This window comes from Coregonus lavaretus, assembly GCF_964263955.1.
Source record: "Coregonus lavaretus genome assembly, chromosome: 26".
In the NCBI taxonomy this organism is placed as follows: domain Eukaryota; kingdom Metazoa; phylum Chordata; class Actinopteri; order Salmoniformes; family Salmonidae; genus Coregonus; species Coregonus lavaretus.
In genome coordinates this window covers 29340467-29364384 of record NC_140013.1, presented here as the reverse complement: position 1 = coordinate 29364384, position 23918 = coordinate 29340467, and the positions used below count along the sequence as shown (strand labels likewise).

Genomic DNA, 23918 nt, shown 5'->3' with positions numbered 1-23918 from the left:
GATTTGCCCTCTTTTTGATTTTCTCTATTTTTGCATTTTTTATATACTGAATGTTATCAGATCTTCAACCAAAACCTAATATTAGATAAAGGGAACCTGAGTGTACAAATAACAAAAAAATATATATACTTATTTCATTTGTTTAATAAACATAAAGTTATGCATCACCCAATTCCCCTGTGTGAAAAAGTAATTGCCCCCTTACACTCAAAAACTGGTTGTGCCACCTTTAGCTGCAATGACTCCAACCAAACGCTTCCTGTAGTTGTTGATCAGTCTCTCACATCGCTGTGGAGGAATTTTGGCCCACTCTTGCTTGCAGAACAGGACGACATGGGTCCCATTGTGTCTGGCGAAAACCAAACACTGCATTCCACAGTAAGAACCTCATTTGCTTGAAAGCAGTATCCAGATCCATCGGATGTAGTGATCACAATATAGTAGCCATATCTAGGAAAACCAAAGTTCCAAAGGCTGGGCCTAATATAGTGTGTAAAAAGTCATACAATACGTTTTGTAGTGATTCCTATGTTGTTGATGTAAAGAATATTTGTTGGTCTGTGGTGTGTAATGAGGAGCGAACAGACGCTAATAAGCATTACTAATAAGCATGCACCCATTAAGAAAATGACTGTAAAAACTGTTAAATCCCCGTGGATTGATGAGGAATTGAAAAGTTGTATGGTTGAGAGGGATGAGGCAAAAGGAATGGCAAATAAGTCTGGCTGCACAAACGATTGGCAAACGTATTGCAAGTTGAGAAATCATGTGACTAAACTGAATAAAAAGAAGAAGAAACTACACTATGAAACAAAGGTAAATGACATAAAGAATGATAGTAAAAAGCTTTGGAGCACCTTAAATGAAATTTTGGGAAAAAAGGCAAACTCAGCTCCATCATTCATTGAATCAGATGGCTCATTCATCACAAAACCAACTGATATTGCCAACTACTTTCATACATTTGTCATTGGCAAGATGAGCAAACTTAGGCATTGTTATGATGAGTTTCTGGTATTGAGAAGTTCAAGATGCAAGAATTTACTTAGACATTCTGTGGAGATTTTACCAAGTATTTATTTGATCACGAGCCCGTGGGTTCATCTAACAAATGGACATAGCCTTGACCCATTGTCAGTTGAACTGCCCACACACACAAATCTCACATCTTTTATACTTTTGGTTACACATTTCTTCAACCACATCTGGCCATCGTCAATGAGCACTCCCATTCTTTGATGTTATTACTCTTTACCCCAAGTCAGTATATCCTGTCCAACAATTATGCTATCCTAAACATCAATAATCTCCTTTGACATAACGGAATGTAGACTCCGTGGCACCAAGCCAATTATCTACTAACTCTAACCTGGTCCCCACGATACTATGACATGACATCATAACACTATAAAAACCTCATATCAGGCATGACATGCCAGCATCAAACGCTGACACTACACATCCAAGTATATCTGACCAAATTATGAAAGACAAGCATTGTAATTTTGAATTCCATGAAGTGAGTGTGGAAAAGGTAAAAAAAAGTATTGTTGTCTATCAACAATGACAAGCCACCGGGGTCTGACAGCTTGGATGGAAAAGGATGAGGATAATAGCGGACGATATTGGCACTCCTATTTGCCATATTTTCAATTTAAGCCTACTAGAAAGTGTGTGCCCCCAGGCTTGGAGGGAAGCAAAAGTCATTCCGTTACCTAAGAATAGTCAAGCCCCCTTTACTGGCTCAAATATCTGACCAATCAGCCTGTTACCAATCCTTAGTAAACTTTTGGAAAAAATTGTGTTTGACCAGATACAATGCTATTTTACAGTAAACAAATTGACAACAAACTTTCAGCATGCTTATAGGGAAGGACATTCAACAAGCACTTAGACAAATGACTGATGATTGGTTGAGACAAATTGATGATAAAAAGATTGTGGGGGCTGGAGAAACGTATGTGTTATAGCTTTACACCCCCTGCTATATTGTGGATAAAGAGTTACCTGTCTAACAGAACACATATGTTTTGGAAGCCTCTCCAAGAAAATCCAGGTAGAATCAGGAATTCCCCAGGGAAGCTGTCTAGGCCCCTTACTTTTTTCAATCTTTACTAATGACATGCCACTTGCTTTGAGTAAAGCCAGTGTGTCTATGTATGCAGATGACTCAACACTATACATGTCAGCTACTACAGCGACTGAAATGACTGCAACACTTAACAAAGAGCTGCAGTTAGTTTCAGAGTGGGTGGCAAGGAATAAGTTAGTCCTAAATATTTCTAAAACTAAAAGCATTGTATTTGGGACAAATCATTCACTAAACCCTAATCCTCAACTAAATCTTGTAATAAATAATGTGGAAATTGAGCAAGTTGAGGTGACTAAACTGCTTGGAGTAACCCTGGATTGTAAACTGTCATGGTCAAAACACATTGATACAACAGTAGCTAAGATGGGGAGAAGTCTGTCCATAATAAAGCGCTGCTCTACCTTCTTAACAGCACTATCAACAAGGCAGGTCCTACAGGCCCTAGTTTTGTCGCACCTGGACTACTGTTCAGTCGTGTGGTCAGGTGCCACAAAAAGGGACTTAGGAAAATTGCAATTGGCTCAGAACAGGGCAGCACGGCTGGCTGTTGGATGTACACAGAGAGCTAATATTAATAATATGCATGTCAATCTCTCCCGACTCAAAGTAGAGGAGAGATTGACTTCATCATTATTTGTATTTGTGAGAGGTATTGACATGTTGAATACACCGAGCTGTCTGTTTGAACTACTGGCGCACAGCTCGGACACCCATGTATACCCCACAAGACATGCCACAAGAGGTCTCTTCACAGTCCCCAAGTCCAGAACAGACTATGGGAGGCACACAGTACTACATAGAGCCATGACTACATGGAACTCTATTCCACATCAAGTAACTGATGCAAGCAGTAAAATTTGATATAAAAAACAGATAAAAATACACCTTAGGGAACAGCGGGGACTGTGAAGCAACACAAACATAGGCACAGACACATGCATACACACACACGTACACATGGATTTTGTACTGTAGATATGTGGTATTGGTGGAGTAGGGGCCTGAGGGCACACAGTGTGTTGTGAAATCTGTGAATGTATTGTAATGTTTTTTAAATTGTATAAACTGCCTTAATTTTGCTGGAACCCTGGAAGGCAGCAGCTAATGGGGATCCATAATAAATATGAATGCAAATACAAATACCAATGGTCAAGCATGGTGGTGGTAGTATGATGGTTTGGGGATGCTTTGCTGCCTCAGGACCTGGATGACTTGCCATTATTGAACAAACCATGAATTCTGCTCTGTATCAGAGAATTCTACAGGAGAATGTCAGGCCATACGTATATATGAGCTTAAGCTGAAGCGCAGCTGCAGTCATGCAGCAAGACAGTGGTCCAAAACACACAATCAAGTCTACATAAAAATGGCTGAAAAGCAACAAATTTGAACTTTTGGAATGGCCTAGTCAAAGTCCAGATCAAATCCCAATTTAGATGTTGTGGCAGGATCTGAAATGAGCAGTTCATGCTTGAAAACCCACAAATGTCGCTGAGTTAAAGCAGTTCTGCATGGAAGAGTGGGCCAAAATTCCTCCACAGCTATGTGAGAGACTGATCAACAACCACAGGAAGCTTTTGGTTGGAGTCATTGCAGTTAAAGGTGGCACAACCAGTTATTGAGTGTGAGGGGGCAATTACTTTTTCACACAGGGGCACTGGGTTTTTCATAACTTTGTTTATGAAATAAATTAAATAAGTATGTAATTGTCTTATTTGTTCACTCAGGTTCCCTTTATCTAATATTAGGTTTTGGTTGAAGATCTGATAACATTCAGTATATAAATATGTAAAAATAGAGAATATCAGAAAGGTGGCAAATACTTTTTCACAGCACTGTACCTAGCACTCACTCTCATAGTTGACAGTCATTTTGTGCTTTCTGTCTCTCTCTCACATGTTTGTTTTTATTCTTAAGACTCTGACACATCTGGGACTATTTAGAAGGCTTGTCACAGATGGGGGCAGATGGAGAGGGAACAGACAAATGAGAGGAAAAAAACTACTGAGTGGAATCTGTGTTATGTTAGTTGTTTTATCTTCCATGGAAGCTGACAGAGCTCTGATTGGTGAAAAATAACAGCCATTGCTCTATTGGCATTGAAGCAGTGGTAGAAAGATATTTGTATATGCAAATCAGAGATGAAAACCTTAAGACCCTTAAGCACATCTTTTCAAATTAATGGCAGGTGTTCAATCTGATAGGAGCAGCATTCTTGCCCTCTGAACCTACCTGGCAGATAGGACAAATAACCCTCCTGAGAGGAGAAAACATTAAAACAGGTCTTGTTTATCTGTGTTACCACCTTCTAGCAGTGTGGTGATGTGGAAAAAGCTGCTATCAGTGTGAGTTTCCTATCATTCTCCGAGCTACATTTCTTCCTGTTTCTCCATGTCATATCAGCAGCAACAAGGGTGAGCTTCTGGTTCCTCATGGTGGCTTGTCTCCCCTCAGACTACGGTTTCTGTGTTATACTATAACATGGCCTATGTCTGATTACCTGAGGGTAAAGTCTAATTGCCCACTGACAGACCATCATTATCCTTTGACAATCAAGTGCTTAAAGGGATAGTTCAACACTTATTACATTAACTTGTATTTGTGGCACAGCAAGTGTGGCAAGGTCAATTGTACAAAAAAGATGCTAGGACCCAGAGCCATGAAGCTGGCTATAGAGAAGCAGAAAAAGGGCACTACTTTCAAACGTTACTCTTCTTATTAAGAGCGTATCCCATACAGACATGTTATGAAATAGATGTTCCAGTGTGTCCTTTCCCCCTGGATATTAGTGGGTGAATATTTGCATTTGCATGTTTAATGATCTTCTAATTCTCTATCAATTCAAAGTCACTTAGAGCCAAGGGACTGAGTGGTGCGCTGATCTCTCTGTGTCTCGCTGTATAATTTTCTCATTCCCGCTGATGGCTGTGGTTGGCACCCATTGTAACAGGCTGGCTGATTAGTGATTAAAATGTTTACATGGGGAAATAGGTACAGGCAGAGGCACACACGAGCCACTGAAGGCTGCACACTGCACACACACAAACACAGCTGGCTGCGCAAAGACAAATGGTTCCACGGCTGATGTCTTTTTAACTATGCGCTTCGCTTGAAAAAGGCCTCACTCGGGGGAGTGAGAAGGGGAGAGGTAGTGATGCATAAAATCATACAAGCCAATAAGGGTACCATTTTTAAAGTTGAATACCATTTGTCACAGATTAATGCGTTTACAGTCGTCCAACAATGTTATAGTTGGACTTTAGACTTACCTCTATCAGGTGGCCTCCCATTATGGCCGTCCTCCTAGACTTTGATTGTTGCTTTCATGATGTGGTTAGATACTGTATATTTGTTTTGTTATTTTAAACTATTTTTTTATTTGATATTTTATTTTGTGCGCTTTGAGATTATTTTTGTATAATGAAAAGTGCTTTACAAATGTAATAAATTATTATTATTATTATTATTATTATTATTGGTCTGGTTTGAACTGATGCAGGATGGGTCCCAGGTCTAAGCAGAGGCTATGAGAGTATGATTTACAGAGCAGTATTAACAGCACAGCAGCTGAGAGATCAGCTTTAATGAATCATTGATTTGTTTCCACATCTCATTTCAAGGCTCTCGTCCCTACGTCACTTTTCTCAACGATTAGCTAGAAAAGTACGTATTTATTTGCCAGCGGCCATTGTTTGTGTAGGCTTCAGCCACACTGGTATGAAAACCTTCAATATCTTCATTTTGTAAAGGTCTGATTCCTGAGAAAATGGTTAAGGCCATTGCTATCTTCATTCAATTATTCTTTGTGGTTTGGCACATTCAAGTCTTCAATGTTATAGCCAGTGATCCCGATCCTACAGTGCTGACTTGGAGTGGGCTTGGAAGCGTCTGATTCTGAAGGGGGAGAGGTCATAGGAGGGCACTTCTCCCTGGCTCAGTTCACACAGCAGCTTGCCAACGATTGGGCCAAACTTGAACCCATGACCTGGGGGTAGAACCAATCACAGTGAGTGAGGCAGGTCCTGTTTGAGCCCTGCATGACGGAGCACATAAAAGGGGACAGGAGCCATTGCTCTGACCGTCACAGGGCATCTATTCATTTAAGTGGGCTCAAGCCAGAGATAAATTAAGGAGATTTGTCCCTCCTTTCAGCGATGAGCGTGCCGTGAGCTGTCAGCCTAGGGGTGAGATGAGGAAACAGACGCTCTACTCAGGAGAGGTGTATTCTTCTTGTTGCTATGGGTCTGAGGGAGGAAGAAAAACTCAATGTCAATTGGGCTTAAGAATGCCTTGCTTTAGTTTTCTCTCTGCTTGATAAAGGTCTCAGAGCTCCCGGGCTTTGAAGTCGTAAAAGCCTCAGCGCTATGTGTCCGGGGCTATAGCGAACAAACTGTAGGCCACTCTGACAGTTCGCCACATGCGTTTTTCGTAGGAAGAGGCGAGGGGCCCTCGATGGCAGGCCCAAACCCACTGGGTGCCTTTGTAACCATGGCAACCCCCAGGACTTTCTTTAAAGCACTTGTGCCTATGGCCTTTGATACCTCAAGGGGGGGGGGGGGGGGGGAGTAGCAGCCATGTGCACTGATTGAACATACCACAATGGGCCTCATCCTATTATGGTTACTTTTCCAGATTCCACCACCAAGGGACCAATGGGTTCAGAAGCAAAACACTTATTTAATTCATACTTGTCCCTGTATTGATTATGTGGCTTCTCAAATGTCTTTCTCTAACCCGTGGAGTTAATCCTCCCTGTTATACAGTAGCGCTCTCTCTCACCAGCCAACTGCACTGTGTGCCAGCCAGGTCCTTTAAAAGCTATTACAAGTGGAAATTAATTACACATATAATTACTGTAGGAGGCGGCTATCAGAGCAGATGGAACAGGAGCCAGGAGACCCCAGCCGTCTGCCCTTTGGGACAGGGAGAGGAGAGGACCACCACCCTGCCTCTCGCTCTCCCTCTCACACAGACAGAGAGAGAGCAGACAGAGAGAGAGAGAGAGACAGAGAGAGAGAGGGCCCCTGAGAGCACCACAAACGTTAATTAGTGAATAAAACGGGTCTGGACTCAAAGCTCAATTCTTCACCTTTCACAGCAGGCTTGAAAGACTGTCTAATTAAAAGTTGTCTGACTTTCCCCTGTGTAAGATGTCACTCTAAGACATAGCTACAGCACACAGAGCTGAGGTAGGTTCAGAGGGCTCTGTGATGTTCAGCACCACTCTGGACCTGAGTGTGTGCCAGGTCTCAGTGGTGAAAAACCTTTTTAAAGCCAAACTCTTTGGGCTTTGCTCATCCACACACACCCACTGTTATACTGTATGTTGTGAGTGACACTATGGATGCAGCCATGTTGGGGTATGATGTGGAGCTGTGGGGCATGTTATGTTGGGCCACAAAGGCTCAGAGGACAATACACATGTTCAGCACGTACACACCTGAGAAGCCTGCTCCGATGACGATGTTACTGTGAGTGGGATGGTGGGCCAGGACAAAATGGTTGTCTGGCGTGACCTGCAACAGAAAGAGATGGTGAATTGAGAGAGCGAACAAGAGAGGGGGAGGTGATTCAGGCTAAATGTGGTAATAGGATAGGGATGGAGGGAGTGAGCGATAATGGGAGAAAAAAGATTGAGGGAAACAGCAGCTTGGTGAAAGAAACTCATCTGAGAATAATAAATCCTGTCCATTTTGGCTGCCATCTGTTTGCGGATTGGAGATGACATCCAGTAGTGGAGAGTGGGGTAAGATGAGCAAAAGGGGTAAGTTGAGCCACCCTTGTTTCTAGGAAACATACACAAAATTAATAATTTGACCTAATATTTAGGAAGAGGTCGTCATTTCATGGAGTGTGAAAGAAGAAACCACATGGAAAAAGTGGTGAGCAAATTAGGTCCAAAAAACAGATTTTCATCAAGTCAAATGAATTTATTCTTAGAGGTTTCATGATGCTTGTCCCTAAACCAAAGTAGATAATTTAAAGATTGTTCTATACATCAGTTAGGGTCTCTATAAGCTTCAATATGAGGTCCTAAACCTAGCAAGATAAAGCATCCTTGTAGCTGTGGGCTAATATAGTCAAAATGTTTGCCTTGGGGTAACTTGAATCAATGGTTGAGCCAATGGCAAGATGAGCAAATTGAAGCGTTTTCTTCCCAGGCGTAATGCAAGGCATTATCACTGGGATATGAGGTAACAACAGGGCTTGGCCTATGTAAAAAGTACAAAGTGTTTGTTAGGTGTTAAGGCTGTGTTAAAATATACTTAACATTATTAAAAGACAAAATGTGATTGTGATGAATTGTGTTTGAAAAATAAAGACAGACATGGTTTTAAAAAGGTATTGGTAATATTTCATTCAGTACATAAATGTGTAGGTGGCTTAATTTACCCTGTCCCATGTCTCAACTTACCCCATACCCGGGGTAAGTTCTGCCAAGAGACCACTTTTTTTGGACAAGCTATGTTTTCAAAACTGTAATGTTTACATGAATTCTGATTATTTCCAGGGATACACAACATCCTGAAATATATGCAGATATCTTTGTTACAAATAATACTATATTTCCCTTGATGGAGTGATGCTGAATATAAAGAATGGCTCAACTTACCCCACTCTCCCTTACTGTGCTTTAATAATTCTCCAATCAGTAAGCTACTCTGACTACAGCACAGGAATGACATGTGGTTTCCAATGATATTCAGTGTCTGTGATGTTTTCCATTAGTGTTTTAATCCCAAAGGTAATGCAGTCATGCAGCATGTGATGGGCATGGCAAACAGGACAATGGTTCTCTCTCTGCGTTTTCAACTCCAGAACCACCCTCATCACATTTCTATTCTATACCTTGCCTTGGTGGGAAGATCAAATATTAAAATAGGCTTTTTTTAGATTATAAATACAGTGAGGGAATTAAGTATTTGATCCCCTGCTGATTTTGTACGTTTGCCCACTGACAAAGACATGATCAGTCTATAATTTTAATGGTAGGTTTATTTGAACAGTGAGAGACAGAATAACAAAAAAAAAATCCAGAAAAACGCATGTCAAAAATGTTAGAAATTGATTTGCATTTTAATGAGGGAAATAAGTATTTGACCCCTCTGCAAAACATGACTTAGTACTTGGTGGCAAAACCCTTGTTGGCAATCACAGAGGTCAGACGTTTCTTGTAGTTGGCCACCAGGTTTGCACACATCTCAGGAGGGATTTTGTCCCACTCCTCTTTGCAGATCTTCTCCAAGTCATTAAGGTTTCGAGGCTGACGTTTGGCAACTCAAACCTTCAGCTCCCTCCACAGATTCTCTATGGGATTAAGGTCTGGAGACTGGCTAGGCCACTCCAGGACCTTAATGTGCTTCTTCTTGAGCCACTCCTTTGGCCTTGGCCGTGTGTTTTGGGTCATTGTCATGCTGGAATACCCATCCACGACCCATTTTCAATGCCCTGGCTGAGGGAAGGAGGTTCTCACCCAAGATTTGACGGTACATGGCCCCGTCCATCGTCCCTTTGATGTGGTGAAGTTGTCCTGTCCCCTTAGCAGAAAAACACCCCCAAAGCATAATGTTTCCACCTCCATGTTTGACGGTGGGGATGGTGTTCTTGGGGTCATAACCAGCATTCCTCCTCCTCCAAACACGGCAAGTTGAGTTGATGCCAAAGAGCTCCATTTTGGTCTCATCTGACCACAACACTTTCACCCAGTTCTCCTCTGAATCATTCAGATGTTCATTGGCAAACTTCAGACGGGCCTGTATATGTGCTTTCTTGAGCAGGGGGACCTGGAGCCCCAGGCCGAGGGAGATTGACAGGTCTTTTGTGTTTCTTCCATTTGCGAATAATCGCACCAACTGTTGTCACCTTCTCACCAAGCTGCTTGGCGATGGTCTTGTAGCCCATTCCAGCCTTGTGTAGGTCTACAATCTTGTCCCTGACATCCTTGGAGAGCTCTTTGGTCTTGGCCATGGTGGAGAGTTTGGAATCTGATTGATTGATTGCTTCTGTGGACAGGTGTCTTTTATACAGGTAACACGCTGAGATTAGGAGCACTCCCTTTAAGAGTGTGCTCCTAATCTCATCTCGTTACCTGTATAAAAGACATCTGGGAGCCAGAAATCTTTCTGATTGAGAGGGGGTCAAATACTTATTTCCCTCATTAAAATGCAATCAATTTATAACATTTTTGACATGATTTTTTTGTTGTTAATCTGTCTCTCACTGTTCAAATAAACCTACCATTAAAATTATAGACTGATCATTTATTTGTCAGTGGGCAAACGTACAAAATCAGCAGGGGATCAAATACTTTTTTCCCACACTGTAATTAAGCCTAACTGAAAGGATGATGTTACACTGATTCAGAGTAAATTGCCATTGTGGATCAATTTAATATGGCCATTACTAGGACACAGTAAGCAGCAGAGATGTTAACATGATGTACATGCAGCTCTGAGACTGGTAATACTCACTGTGTACATGCAGCTCTGAGATTGGTAATACTCACTGTGTACATGCAGCTCTGAGATTGGTAATACTCACTGTGTACATGCAGCTCTGAGATTGGTAATACTCACTGTGTACATGCAGCTCTGAGACTGGTAATACTCACTGTGTACATGCAGCTTTGAAACTGTTAATACTCACTGCGTACATGCAACTCAGAGTATTAATACTCACTGTGTACATGCTTCTCTGAGACTGGCAATACTCACTGTGTACATGCAGCTCTCCACCACAGCAGGGATGGGCACCAGGCCAGGGAAGCAGCGGATGATGTAGCGCTGTAGGATGTCTATGTCCCCCCTCTCTGTCTGTCTGTCCCTCTCGTCAGGGTCCGTCTCAGGGCCCTTGTGGCAGCAAATCTTCGAAAACAGAGAACAAAAATAACATCAACTGACCTTTAATTAAGTTCAATACAGTTTGTTTACATAGAGTCTAAAAGCACTTACCAGGAACATTGACTGTAGGCAGAACAGTATAACGCCTATATAATGTAAATACAATGTTCTATGACGTGTGGCCACATTTTATTTTGGAAGGTAATTAAGTGTGGCAACATTTTATTTTGAAAGGTAACGAGCATTAGCCATCTATCTACAGTACATGGGTTACAAAGCACTGTTGACTACACCACAGAGTGAATAATGTGATGTGGCACAGCCATCTGTCCCTCTCCTTTGCCTGCATGTTGGGTGCTGCTATTACTCTCCCAACTCCTGCTGACTCGCCATCATGCTGAAAATAGAGATGGAATAAAAAATGGAAGCGCAACACAGTCAACATTCCGCTGTGATTATGTATCCGGAAGTGTTGGCGAACTTTGGAAGCAGACAGTGTTGCTGCCCTACTTCTGAGCTCAGCAAAAGTTTTATGTATTTCTATTTAAATTCGACACAATAAGACCAGGAAACAGTGTAATGGAGGTGGTTTGGTGAACTATGCTTGTGTGTTTAGTAACCTTGCTTGAGACCTAAAGCAAATGCATCACTGAATCCTGTGTGGAACATTATGTTATCTAAAAGCCCAAACCTTCATCAGGCCTGGGTATTCATTGGATGGGAGGCCGTAGATGTAATGCTTAGCCTCCTCTGACTCCAGCTGGATGAAGCAGGGGAAGCGGTGCTGGACGTTGTAGGAGCCAGGGACCTTTTCCCTCCAGTAGCACACATTCATCTTTATCACCTAGTTAATCAGGGGAGCAACAGACAGACAGATAGACAGATAGACAGATAGACAGACAGACAGGACGGACGTGGGGCCCAAGCATAGGCCTCCATAGAAATGATTCTGGGTTTGATTAGGGATTTGATTAAAGAAGATCCTTGCACTTGGGAAGATGTTTCCCTCCCCCCTCCACCTCACCTCCCTCTATGTGATGAGGTGGTGTTGAAGGAGTCAGGCGCAGGAGGGTAAATCACAGAATAACAGGCTTTAATCCGCAAAATACAGGTTTACGCAGAAATGCGTCAAACACACTCCAGGGCACAAAACAGGCGCACTGGAAAATACAGGGCACACGGGAAAATCTCCCGTCTATACAAAATACACGATCTCCATCGAGCTTCACTGACCTCCCCAATTAACAATCACCCACACAGACAAGGAAGCAGAGAGAACACTTATACAATGACTAATGAGGGATAAGGACCAGGTGTGTGTGATTGAAGACAAGACAAACGGAGTGATGATAAATGGATCGGCAGTAGCTAGTAAGCCGGTGACGCCGAACGCCGACACCTGCCCGAACAAGGAGGGGAGGCAGCCTCGGCGGAAGTCGTGACACTCTAGCTACCCATTACCATCGTTGTATCTAATCCAACTGCAACAGTAGCGGTGGTGTAGCGGAAGCTAGAATGGGGATTTAATTAAATGCATACACACTCATACAAATCACATCTTCCCAGCATGTGGTAATAAGGATACAATGTTCGCTAGCTTTCAGTTTAAAGAGAGAGAGAGAGAGAGAGAGAGAGAGAGAGAGAGAGAGAGAGAGAGAGAGAAGAGAGAGAGAGAGAGAGAGAGAGAGAGAGAGAGAGAGAGAGAGAGAGAGAGAGAGAGAGAGAGAGAGAGAGAGAGAGAGAGAGAGAGAGAAGAGAGAGAGAGAGAGAGAGAGAGAGAGAGAGAAGAGAGAGAGAGAGAGAGAGAGAGAGAGAGAGAGAGAGAGAGAGAGAGAGAGAGAGAGAGAGAGAGAGAGGAGAGAGAGAGAGAGAGAGAGAGAGAGAGAGAGAGAGAGAGAGAGAGAGAGAGAGAGAGAGAGAGAGAGACAGAGAGAGAGAGAGAGACAGAGAGAGAGAGAGAGAGAGAGAGAGAGAGAGAGAGAGAGAGAGAGAGAGAGAGAGAGAGAGAGAGACAGAGAGAGACAGAGAGAGACAGAGAGAGAGAGAGAGCAGTATTTGAGGCAAACTCATACCTCATACTTTCTCTATGTGCTCACTCAGGCATGGCTTCCATGGGCCCCTCTCGCTATCCTGAATAATGCAATTCCAATACCAACTCCAATTCTCAACTTAAATAACGCCCAGTATTTTTTCATCAGCTTTTCATTTGGGTGGGTGACATATTATGAGATTGCTTGGCAGGATCCGTCCCTACCACCCTGTGTAAAAGATAGTCTGGGAATGGTTGATTTGTTTATTCCTCATAGTAGATTGAGTGTTCCGCCAGCAGTGGGCTGCAGACTCTCCCTCTTGGTTTGCTGTGAACCAACCAGAGCAATGGCGAGTCATTGCTCCCTGCTTATAGCTTGGGGGAGGGAGGCTATATTTAGGGGGATTGGACTTGTTTTTTGACCTGGGGTTGGACAAAATGTTGCCCTTCTCTACTAACATTAATGATGTGATGGGGTAAGGGTAAGGGTTTTATGGTAACATGCTGAACTCTGGAATAGAGCTTTAAATCCTTTCTGCTTTAAATCCTTTCTTTAAAACCTTTCTTTTGGTTTCCGAGCTGGTCATGGGTGCACTTCAGCCACGCTCAAGGTCCTAAACAATATTATAACCGCGATCGATAATAGACAGTACTGTGCAGCCGTCTTCATCGACCTGGCCAAGGCTTTCGACTGTCAACCACCGCATTCTTATTGGCAGACTAAATAGCCTTGGTTTCTCAAATGACTGCCTCGCCTGGTTCACCAACTACTTCTCAGATAGAGTTCAATGTGTCAAATCGGAGGGCCTGTTGTCTGGACCTATGGCAGTCTCTATGGGGGTGCCACAGGGTTCAATTCTTGGGCCGACTCTTTTCTCTGTGTATATCAATGATGTCGCTCTTGCTGCTGGTGACTCTCAGATCCACCTCTACGCAGACGACACCATTTTGTATACATCTGGCCCTTCATTGGACACTGTGTTAACAAACCTCCAAACGAGCTTCAATGCCATACAACACTCCTTCAGTAGCCTCTAACTGCTCTTAAACACTAGTAAAACTAAATGCATGCTCTTCAATCGAACACTGCTGGCACCCGCCCACCCGACTAGAATCACTACTCTCGACGGGTCTGACCTAGAGTATGTGGACAACTACAAATACCTAGGTGTCTGGTTAGACTGTAAACTCTCCTTCCAGACTCACATTAAGAATCTCCAATCCAAAGTTAAATCTAGAATCGGCTTCCTATTTCGCAACAAAGCCTCCTTCACTCATGCTGCCAAACATGCCCTCGTAAAACTGACTATCCTACCGATCCTTGACTTCAGCGATGTCATTTACAAAATAGCCTCCAACACTCTACTCAGCAAATTGGATGTAGTCTTTCACAGTGCCATCCGTTTTGTCTCCAAAGCCCCATACACTACCCACCACTGTGACCTGTACGCTCTTGTTGGCTGGTCCTCACTACATGTTCATCGTCAAACCCACTGGCTCCAGGCCATCTATAAATCACTGCTAGGCAAATCCCCGCCTTATCTTAGCTCATTGGTCACCATAGCAGCACCCACCCGTAGTCTGCGCTCCAGCAGGTATATCTCACTGGTCATCCCCAAAGCCAACACCTCCTTTGGCCGCCTTTCCTTCCAGTTCTCTGCTGCCAATGACTGGAACGAATTGCAAACATCTCTGAAGCTGGAGACTCTTATCTCCCTCACTAACTTTAAGGATCAGTTGTCAGAGCACCTTACCGATCACTGCACCTGTACACAGCCCATCTGAAATTAGCCCACCCAACTACCTCATCCCTATATTGTTATTTATTTTGCTCTTTTGCACCCCAGTATCTCTATTTGCACATAATCTCTTGCACATCTAGCATTCCAGTGTTAATACTAATTGTAATTATTTTGCACTATAGCCTATTTATTGCCTTACCTCCATAACTTGCTACATTTGCACACACTGTATATATATTTTCTGTTGTATTTTTTAACTTTATGTTTTTTTACCCCATATGTAACTCTGTGTTGTTGTTTTTATCGCACTGCTTTGCTTTATCTTGGCCAGGTTGCAGTTGTAAATGAGAACTTGTTCTCAACTGGCTTACCTGGTTAAATAAAGGTGAAATAAAAATAAATAAATACAATTACATCTTGTGTTGTCAAATACATGCACCGTAAATCTTGATTGCAAGTGGCATATTGTCTATTTGTATTTGAGTGCATAACATGTGTGACAGTGTGGTTAATATGAGTGACAGTGCGGTTTGACCATATCAAAGATATGGAGCATATCATAGCCTGCCTGGTGTGACAACAGTGGACTGCATTCCACTGGAGTGCATTGGAGTGTAAGCTCATGTTAGAGTTGACTGGTTCTAAGCTAAGGATCCTGGGACTAAACACCTCCCTCTGCAACTGGATCCTGGACTTCCTGACGGGCCGCCCCCAGGTGGTAAGGGTAGGTAACAACACATCTGCCACACTGATCCTCAACACGGGGGCCCCTCAGGGGTGCGTGCTCAGTCCCCTCCTGTACTCTCTGTTCACCCATGACTGCATGGCCAGGCACGACTCCAACACCATCATTAAGTTTGCAGACAACACAACAGTGGTAGGCCTGATCACCGACAACGATGAGACAGCCTATAGGGAGGAGGTCAGAGACCTGGCCGTGTGGTGCCAGGACAACAACCTCTCCCTCAACGTGACCAAGACAAAGGAGATGATTGTGGACTACAGGAAAAAAAAGAGGACTGAGCACGCCCCCATTCTCATCGACGGGGCTGTAGTGGAACAGGTTGAGAGCTTCAAGTTCCTTGGTGTCCACATCACCAACGAACTATCATGGTCCAAACACACCAAGACAGTCGTGAAGAGGGCACGACAAAGCCTATTCCCCCTCAGGAGACTGAAAAGATTTGGCATGGGTCCTCAGACCTCAAAAAATTCTACAGCTGCACCATCGAGAGCATCCTGACTGGTTGCATCACCGCCTGGTATGGCAACTGCTTGGCCTCCGACCGCAAGGCACTACAGAGGGTAGTGCGTACGGCCCAGTACATCACTGGGGCCAAGCTTCCTGCCATCCAGGACCTCTATACCAGGCGGTGTCAGAGGAAGGCCCTCAAAATTGTCAAAGACTCCAGCCACCCTAGTCATAGACTGTTCTCCCTGCTACCGCACGGCAAGCGGTACCGGAGTGCCAAGTCTAGGTCCAAAAGACTTCTCAACAGCTTTTACCCCCAAGCCATAAGACTCCTGAACAGCTAATCATGGCTACCCGGACTATTTACCCTGCCCCCCCACCCCATCCTTTTTACGCTGCTGCTACTCTGTTAATTATTTATGCATAGTCACTTTAACTCTACCCACATGTACATATTACTTCAACTATCTCAACTAGCCGGTGCCCCCGCACATTGACTCTGCACCGGTACCCCCCTGTATATATAGCCTCCCTACTGTTATTTTATTTTACTTCTGCTCTTTACTTCTGTTATTTTATTTTACTTCTGCTCTTTTTTTCTCAACACTTTTTTTGTTGTTGTTTTATTTTTAAATAAATGCACTGTTGGTTAAGGGCTGTAAGTAAGCATTTCACTGTAATGTCTGCACCTGTTGTATTCGGCGCATGTGACCAATACAATTTGATTTGATTTGATTTGATTTGATTCTACAGTGAGTAGCCTACCTGCAGTGGTAGCTGAAGGCTCTGTACACCCCGCTGACTGTCGTCACGGTTACCACAGAGCCCGGTATGATGACAGTCACCTTCTGTCTGTCCTTAATCACACCCCCAGTTTTTGGAACTGTCCCTGGTGATGGAGAGAGAGAATGGTTACTGTAGTGTGAGGTATGCAAGGTGTGTTCAAAATTAATGAGACCAAACTGACACAGAGGAACCTTAGTAACTAAAGTGGAATAGTATCAAGCAGGTAACGTGTAAATAAATGAAAGTGCAAGTGAAGTTTACGGTCCATATAAGCATCCCAGGCACAACAAATCCTGAGGTGAACTTCTCCATCATCGAGGGTTTGTTAAAGTTGAATAGGAAGGGAGTGGAATGTGGATGTCTAGGAGGGTAATAGAGAACCAACCAAGGGGCAGGGCAGCTGAAACCGGAATGAAGCAGTCTTAATATCTACTAGATTAGAGTGCAGGTTAGTGACCTGCGAACCTCTTTGAGCTTGTGAGATACAGCCTATCTGCTGATTGTGATGGGTGAGTTCTAGTCTCTGTGTACAAAGGTACAAGGTCAAGGAGGCTCAGAACGATACAGTCAGAGAAGAGTAGTCTGTCTGTCTCCGCATAGTAACGGCTGGCATGGTAACAGCTGGGTCTGACAGAGAGCCAAGTTGGACATCTACACCAGTCAGTCCCAGAACTACTGCTGATGATAAGAGTCCAGTTAGAGGCATTAACATGACTGATATGTCAGAAACCTTGGCTTCAGACTTGAAGTGAGAGTAGTTTGTTCATAATCACACGTATAGCGGAAAAACACTCACGGTTATGCACATGTGCAAACTCTCAAAGACACAGACCCCCCTTTCACAAAACATCAAGGAGAAATGATCGATGCTGGCAGATTGTGAGACATAATGTTGATAGGAGGTTATGAAACTAGACATTCAGACAGAATAAAATGCATGGTGGAAATCTTGGCGGCTGTAGAAACATCTATTATCACAACTAATGACAAATTGTAATGTATGCCTTATGCTTGATCTGTTCAATCAATACTATACAAGACAGGATAATTGTTCCAAGACAGCAGTAAAATAATAAAGCGTTTCAGTTGGTGTTTTCAGGCTGTTTCTCTCCAGTGCTTAGTTTCTCCTTGCCAATGTCTGAATAAACTGAATTCAATGCTATAAAAAGTTATTGTGTAGATTGTTTTCATTGTCGAAAAATACTACTTTTCTCATTGCAGTATGTGTACCTAGGCATATAAATTAAATGTGGTATATGAGAGCTATATGTCATTGTTCAGTTCATATTGTCTTTGTCTATCTGTCTCCTTCACGCCATATACAGTATTCCCAAATTGTGTGTACAAGCCATTATGTATTTCCTAATTAGTGGGCAATACATAATGCCTAATTACCTAGCTGCTGATAAACACTAATGAATGATCATTACAGAGTCCAACACTCATTGGGGTAATGTAAAGGATAAACAGGACAGCACTAAAGGAAAGGGAAAGCTGTACTTTATGGAGTTCTTATCACACCCTAGAAGTAGCACTGAGCCAATGTGGGTTAAAGGTACAAGGCCAATCAATTAACAGCATCTTGTAATAACGACCTCTTCTAGGATGCAAACATAATCCAGAATGCCTTTTACGGATTTGTAAGCAATACATACCAAACTGTTTGTCACTTTTACCTGTACAGTTTTGAGTGTGCGGTCAGCATACAGCATCTTACCTGTACAGTTTTGAGTGTGCGTCAGCATACAGCATCTTACCTGTACCGTTTTGAGTGTGTGGTCAGCGTACTGCATCTTGCCTGTACCGGTTTGAGTGTGCGGTCAGCATACAGCATCTTACCTGTACCGTTTTGAGTGTGTGGTCAGCGTACTGCATCTTGCCTGTACCGGTTTGAGTGTGCGGTCAGCATACAGCATCTTACCTGCACCGTTTTGATTGTGCGGTCAACGTACAGCACTCCGGCGGTGGTGTCCACCAGGGCTGCGTTTCCCTGGGCAGGTTAACATGAGGGATGTGTTGGCTGAACTCCTCCTTCGGCAGGATCACTATGGGAACCTTGTTCCTCTCCAGGGTGGACTTGAACACCTGGTAGTCCCCCTGCTCTGGACCCATGACTAGCAGACCTGTACATCTGGGAGAGGAGGTCCTAATCATTATGCAGTGAATGTCCTGTTTTCATTTGTGGAAATAAAGATAAACTAAGGCCGAGATTCAATCCGTATCACGGAAGATCTGCACAATAGCATGATAAAAAAATTTAAGCAATGTTTCCGTGTTTACGGAGACTGCATTCACGGTATACACTGCATATGTCGGCTCAACCGGAAATTACCTTTACATTTCAATTGCGCTATAACGTGGATCTTCCGCAATATGGATTGAATCTAGCCCTAAGCTAAAATCATTGGGGTTCAGAGAACCACGCTCACATGAGGAATAACCATGTCTGAGACCTGAAGACGTGTGTTAGCCTCCCGAGCTAATGGCTTTTAGCTCAGCAGGCTAACATAGTCTTGTGATACCACAGGAGGCTGCTGAGGGGAGGACGGCTCATAATAATGACTGAAACAGCGCTAATGGAATGGCATCAAACACATGGAAACCATGTGTTGATGTATTTGAAACCATTCCACTAATTCCAGTCCAGCCATTACTGTGAGCCCATCCTCCCCAATTAAGGTGCCACCAACCTCCTGTGTGTGATACATAGAAGACCCGGGTTCAAAGCCAGTCGTCACATTTGCAAGTGGTTTGAACCTTAACATCTACAACATACAGCAAGCCTTGTCAATCAATCAACAGCTTGCCACACATCACAGGAGGTTGGTGGCACCTTAACTTGGGAGGACGGGCTCGTGGTAATGGCTGGAGCGGAATCGGTGGAATGGTATCAAATACATCAAACACATGGTTTCCATATGTTTAATGCCATTCCATTTGCTCCATTCCAGACATTATTATGAGCCGTCCTCCCCTCAGCAGCCTCCACTGCCATACATGTAAGTATACTGCAAATAAGGTCACAGATGGCCTCTTACAATCTAATCTAATGAAAGCAATCTGATGCAACAACAGTTTGTAAACCGAGTACACTGAGAATAATTAATGTTGTAAAATCCCAGCCTGTGGTAAATGATAGGGTCTCAGAGTGAAAGGTTATGAAACACAGGGGGCCCTAATGAAGCAGTCTGGTTGATGCATGGATGGCTGGCCTGCTCTATGAGAACAGTGCTTTCTAAAGGCTGCTCCAACATCTGTCAACGGACATGACGCATGGGCCACACCTGCTAACGGCCTTACCCATTCATCAGAGAATTTTACGAGTGTGTCTCGCTCTCCACAGTGTGTGCGCGTGTGTTTATGTGTGTGTGTGTGTGTCTGCACATGTGTGTGCGAGTGCATGTAAGGTCCTAAACATGATGCATGCTTCCATGCCACCCATGTCACGCTGTGTGATGACTGAGTGACGCTGGTTCGCTGGTTGCAATGTATGTGTGTGGCTATACCACTACACAGCATGGCCTGTAGCCAAAGGGCTTTTGGCTATCGTCCAACCAACTCAAAGTCTGTCCCCAGGGCTGAGAAACGACAGAGGCGTAAAGCATTGTTCACAAAGATTCACGCAGCCATAGCCTCAACATTTCTCATTGTGCTGCAGTTTTATCCAGCCCAAGGGCACAGGTGGCCTTAGTGTGGGGACCGATCAGTCATCTGCCGTGGATGGCTGCTCCGAGGGAGAGAGCGCTTTAGCTACTGTGTGCTAGCCTTGGGAACATAACATGGGTGGGGTAGGAGACTGGTAATTGATCCATCAGTCATCTAACAGTATAATGATCAATGTGTTATGCAGCTGACTGATACTGACAACCAAAAGGGGTTTCAAACTAAGACAATGGTTCAGGGAAGCTTTAGGTGGGGAGGTAGAGGTTGAAGGCTCTGACTGTCTGGCTCTAACTTTGATCCTGCTGTAGTATTTACAAGAACAAACCCTCCTCGCTCTGGGAATGAGAATTGGGGTTTATTGAGATGAAAATCCTTGTTTCACATTCAAAGGCAGACAGGGAGCTGTCTGGGGTGATTCAGTGACGTGCGAGGTAATGAGAAAGTCATCCATCTATAGCTCACAGATTGAGTTACTGCTTGAACACTGGCGAAACACATTGAATGTAACAAATCTCAGTGTTCTGGTTTTTACAATGTTCTATTAATGCTGTATCCCCCCTACTGAGACAGACCTTATACTTTTGCTTATGCCACTCACCTGTAAAGCTCGACGTTGGCCTCTTTCTCCAGGTGAGACCAGAGCTGATAGCACATCATGTTGGTGTAGTAGTCTCTTCATAGGCCTTACGGATGATGCGTCTGGCCGTGAGAGCTGCCACGAGAGTGCGGCAGGACAAACTGAGGAACAAGACATTCAGAAACAGAGTTGGAGTTGCCATTTTCATATTCACAGGACTTTTCTCCCTAGCCTTTTGGGGGCCATACGCAACATCATAGGGCAAAGAGAAAATGTTGCCGTTTTAAAGCAAGTTTGCTGCAATTCTACACATTATGCCATGGGTAGAGTGAAGATTTAGCAATTTTATAAATCAAAAGTGCCTAACAAAATCAATGAGGGCCCCCTGGAGGTCAGGGCCCCTGGCACGTGCCCTGGGTGCCCTGTTGGTAATTCGAACATGATTACTACAAGTTTAGATAGCTGGCTAGACTAATTTACCAATATAAAAATGTTTTGCTGACATGGGCTAATTGAGTGATTGTCAGTGATTGACATAACACGATAAATTGCACCTTGTGTATTCTACTATTCTAACACTCAACAGTACGTTGAAAACCGACTTTGTCCCCCCCCCAAAAAATATATATATAAAAAATGAAGCAGTCCTATGCCTATAACCGGCCCTGCATGTTCACATGGAAGTTTGAAACATGCTGAAACTACAGCTAGGCCTACAGTAGGCCAGTTCAAAGTGCAAGAATATAACACTACAAAGAAAAACGTTTTCACTTCTAAATAATTTGTAATAACCCAGTCAATCATGCAATTATGATGATGTAGGCTACCAACAAGTAGTTGCAGTGGAGTTGACACCATATACATTCTGTGGTTGGTTGACACATTGTAACTGTTGCCAAATTGCCTTATAAATGACAAACCTGTTCAAGTAGAAGGGTTTTCTTGTTCTTTTTCGCAAGGTTATAGGCAGTGAAAGAGCCCTGAACCCCGGCTCCTATCACTATGCAGTCGTAGTCTTGGGAAGACATGTTTTGGGTCTGCTGTAGACTGTATTCATAGCACACGGCACTTCCTCATTTGACCCGCTTTATATTACTACAGTTCTCAAGCACACCTGGCCAAAGTTCTCCATTATGTAACAGCAAATGACAGCACGCTTAAGTCTACACCGCACGCCCCCCGCAGCGTCACAGCGTGACTGCTAAATATTACTCTTATATGATGCACATTCAGAAGAAATGTTACCTACGAAATCAGCTGTAGGCCTACATAACTGTCTCATGAGCTGTCAGTGCTTTAAACAATTGCGGGGCGCTTGTGAACATGGAGAACCAAGCTACGATGGAAATTCTAAAAACTCATGTTTTTTTTTGCAGGCTTGAGGTTTGGACTAAATTATGTTAAAAAAAATAAAGCAATATTTCAAATACAATGAAAGCTCATCATTTCATACTATTTCCAATATGTATAACTTCCAACTGCCAGAGGAAAACATGTTATATACCATTAGTAGAGATGTCAAATTTGCAACCCTCATGACTTGAGCATTTTGAGAGGGTCAATCCTGTTGGCCAAATACATGGGAAACAGTGTATTCTCGCTCATTTTAGATGGCAGCAAAGTCAAATATATCAAGGGTTTAATTAGCTCTGACAGAGCCATAGATTGCTAGGCCTATCTTGGATGGTTGATACTGTTCAAGTTGCATGGTTATACGAGGTCCCCCTTCCCAATTGTCTATGAGGACACCTCCATGCTCCAATTGTCCTTATGGTTACAATAATTGCACTCCATTTCTGGGTTAGTGTAAAAGTAAAGATAGTATCTTCCAACTCAACCAACAACCTGCCACAAATAAATTGTGTGTATGTCTTTTTTCATTAGTTTACTTCATTTCCAGAATTCACAACTCTAGTTTTTGACATAGAGTCACCTCCTGACCAATTTGGCATCCTAAAAATAGAACAACAAAAAACTTGTTTTATTGTCACACTGAATAGGTGCAGTGAAATGTTATGTTTTACAGGGTCAGCCTTAGTGGTATGGCGCGCCTGAAGCAAATTAGGGTTAAGTGCCTTGCTCAAGGGCACATTGACAGATTTTTCACTTTGTCAGCTTGGGTATTCAAACCAGCGACCTTTCGGTTACTGGCCCAATGCTCTAACCGCTAGGCTGCCTGCCACCTGTTATCTGAGAATCATATTTGTAAATGCACACAACCTCCCATTATGCAGCTTAGAATTGGTCTGGCTGTGACATGTATTGAGAGGAGACTCAAACAGCTCATTGATTTTCCCTCCCTCCCTCTCTCTCTCTCTCACTCTGTGGACAGACGGCGCGTTCCTCAGAATGGCTCTCATTTGCAATCGATCAGCACACAGATAGCTCATCCCCATCGACCCCAGACAGACAGACAGACAGACACACAGGAGAATAGAGGGACCATAGGGCTGAGGTGAGGCACAATCTCATTTAAAAACACAACAGCACCCAGCACATTCTCCCCTGCAAACTCACACCCTGACATTTTTGACCAAAAGTATCTTATTTTGAACACACAAAGATACTAATCTCAATCTTCTTCACTGTGATACAGTGGGGGGAAAAAGTATTTAGTCAGCCACCAATTGTGCAAGTTCTCCCACTTAAAAAGATGAGAGAGGCCTGTAATTTTCATCATAGGTACACGTCAACTATGACAGACAAATTGAGAAAAAAAATCCAGAAAATCACATTGTAGGATTTTTAATGAATTTATTTGCAAATTATGGTGGAAAATAAGTATTTGGTCACCTACAAACAAGCAAGATTTCTGGCTCTCACATACCTGTCACTTCTTCTTTAAGAGGCTCCTCTGTCCTCCACTCGTTACCTGTATTAATGGCACCTGTTTGAACTTGTTATCAGTATAAAAGACACCTGTCCACAACCTCAAACAGTCACACTCCAAACTCCACTATGGCCAAGACCAAAGAGCTGTCAAAGGACACCAGAAAC

General features: G+C 43.3%; 1 pseudogene across 1 annotated transcript; it reads right to left on the bottom strand.

The window, feature by feature from the left end:
- Window positions 1-5942: 5942 nt before the first annotated feature.
- Window positions 5943-21949, bottom strand: LOC311101388 (peroxisomal sarcosine oxidase-like; annotated as a pseudogene). Its single transcript has 8 exons — window positions 21842-21949; window positions 20943-21082; window positions 18603-18812; window positions 16661-16784; window positions 11624-11776; window positions 10807-10956; window positions 7533-7608; window positions 5943-6077 (listed from the first exon to the last, which is right to left on the bottom strand). The product of its transcript is annotated as a peroxisomal sarcosine oxidase-like (transcript).
- Between the last annotated feature and the right edge of the window lie 1969 nt (window positions 21950-23918).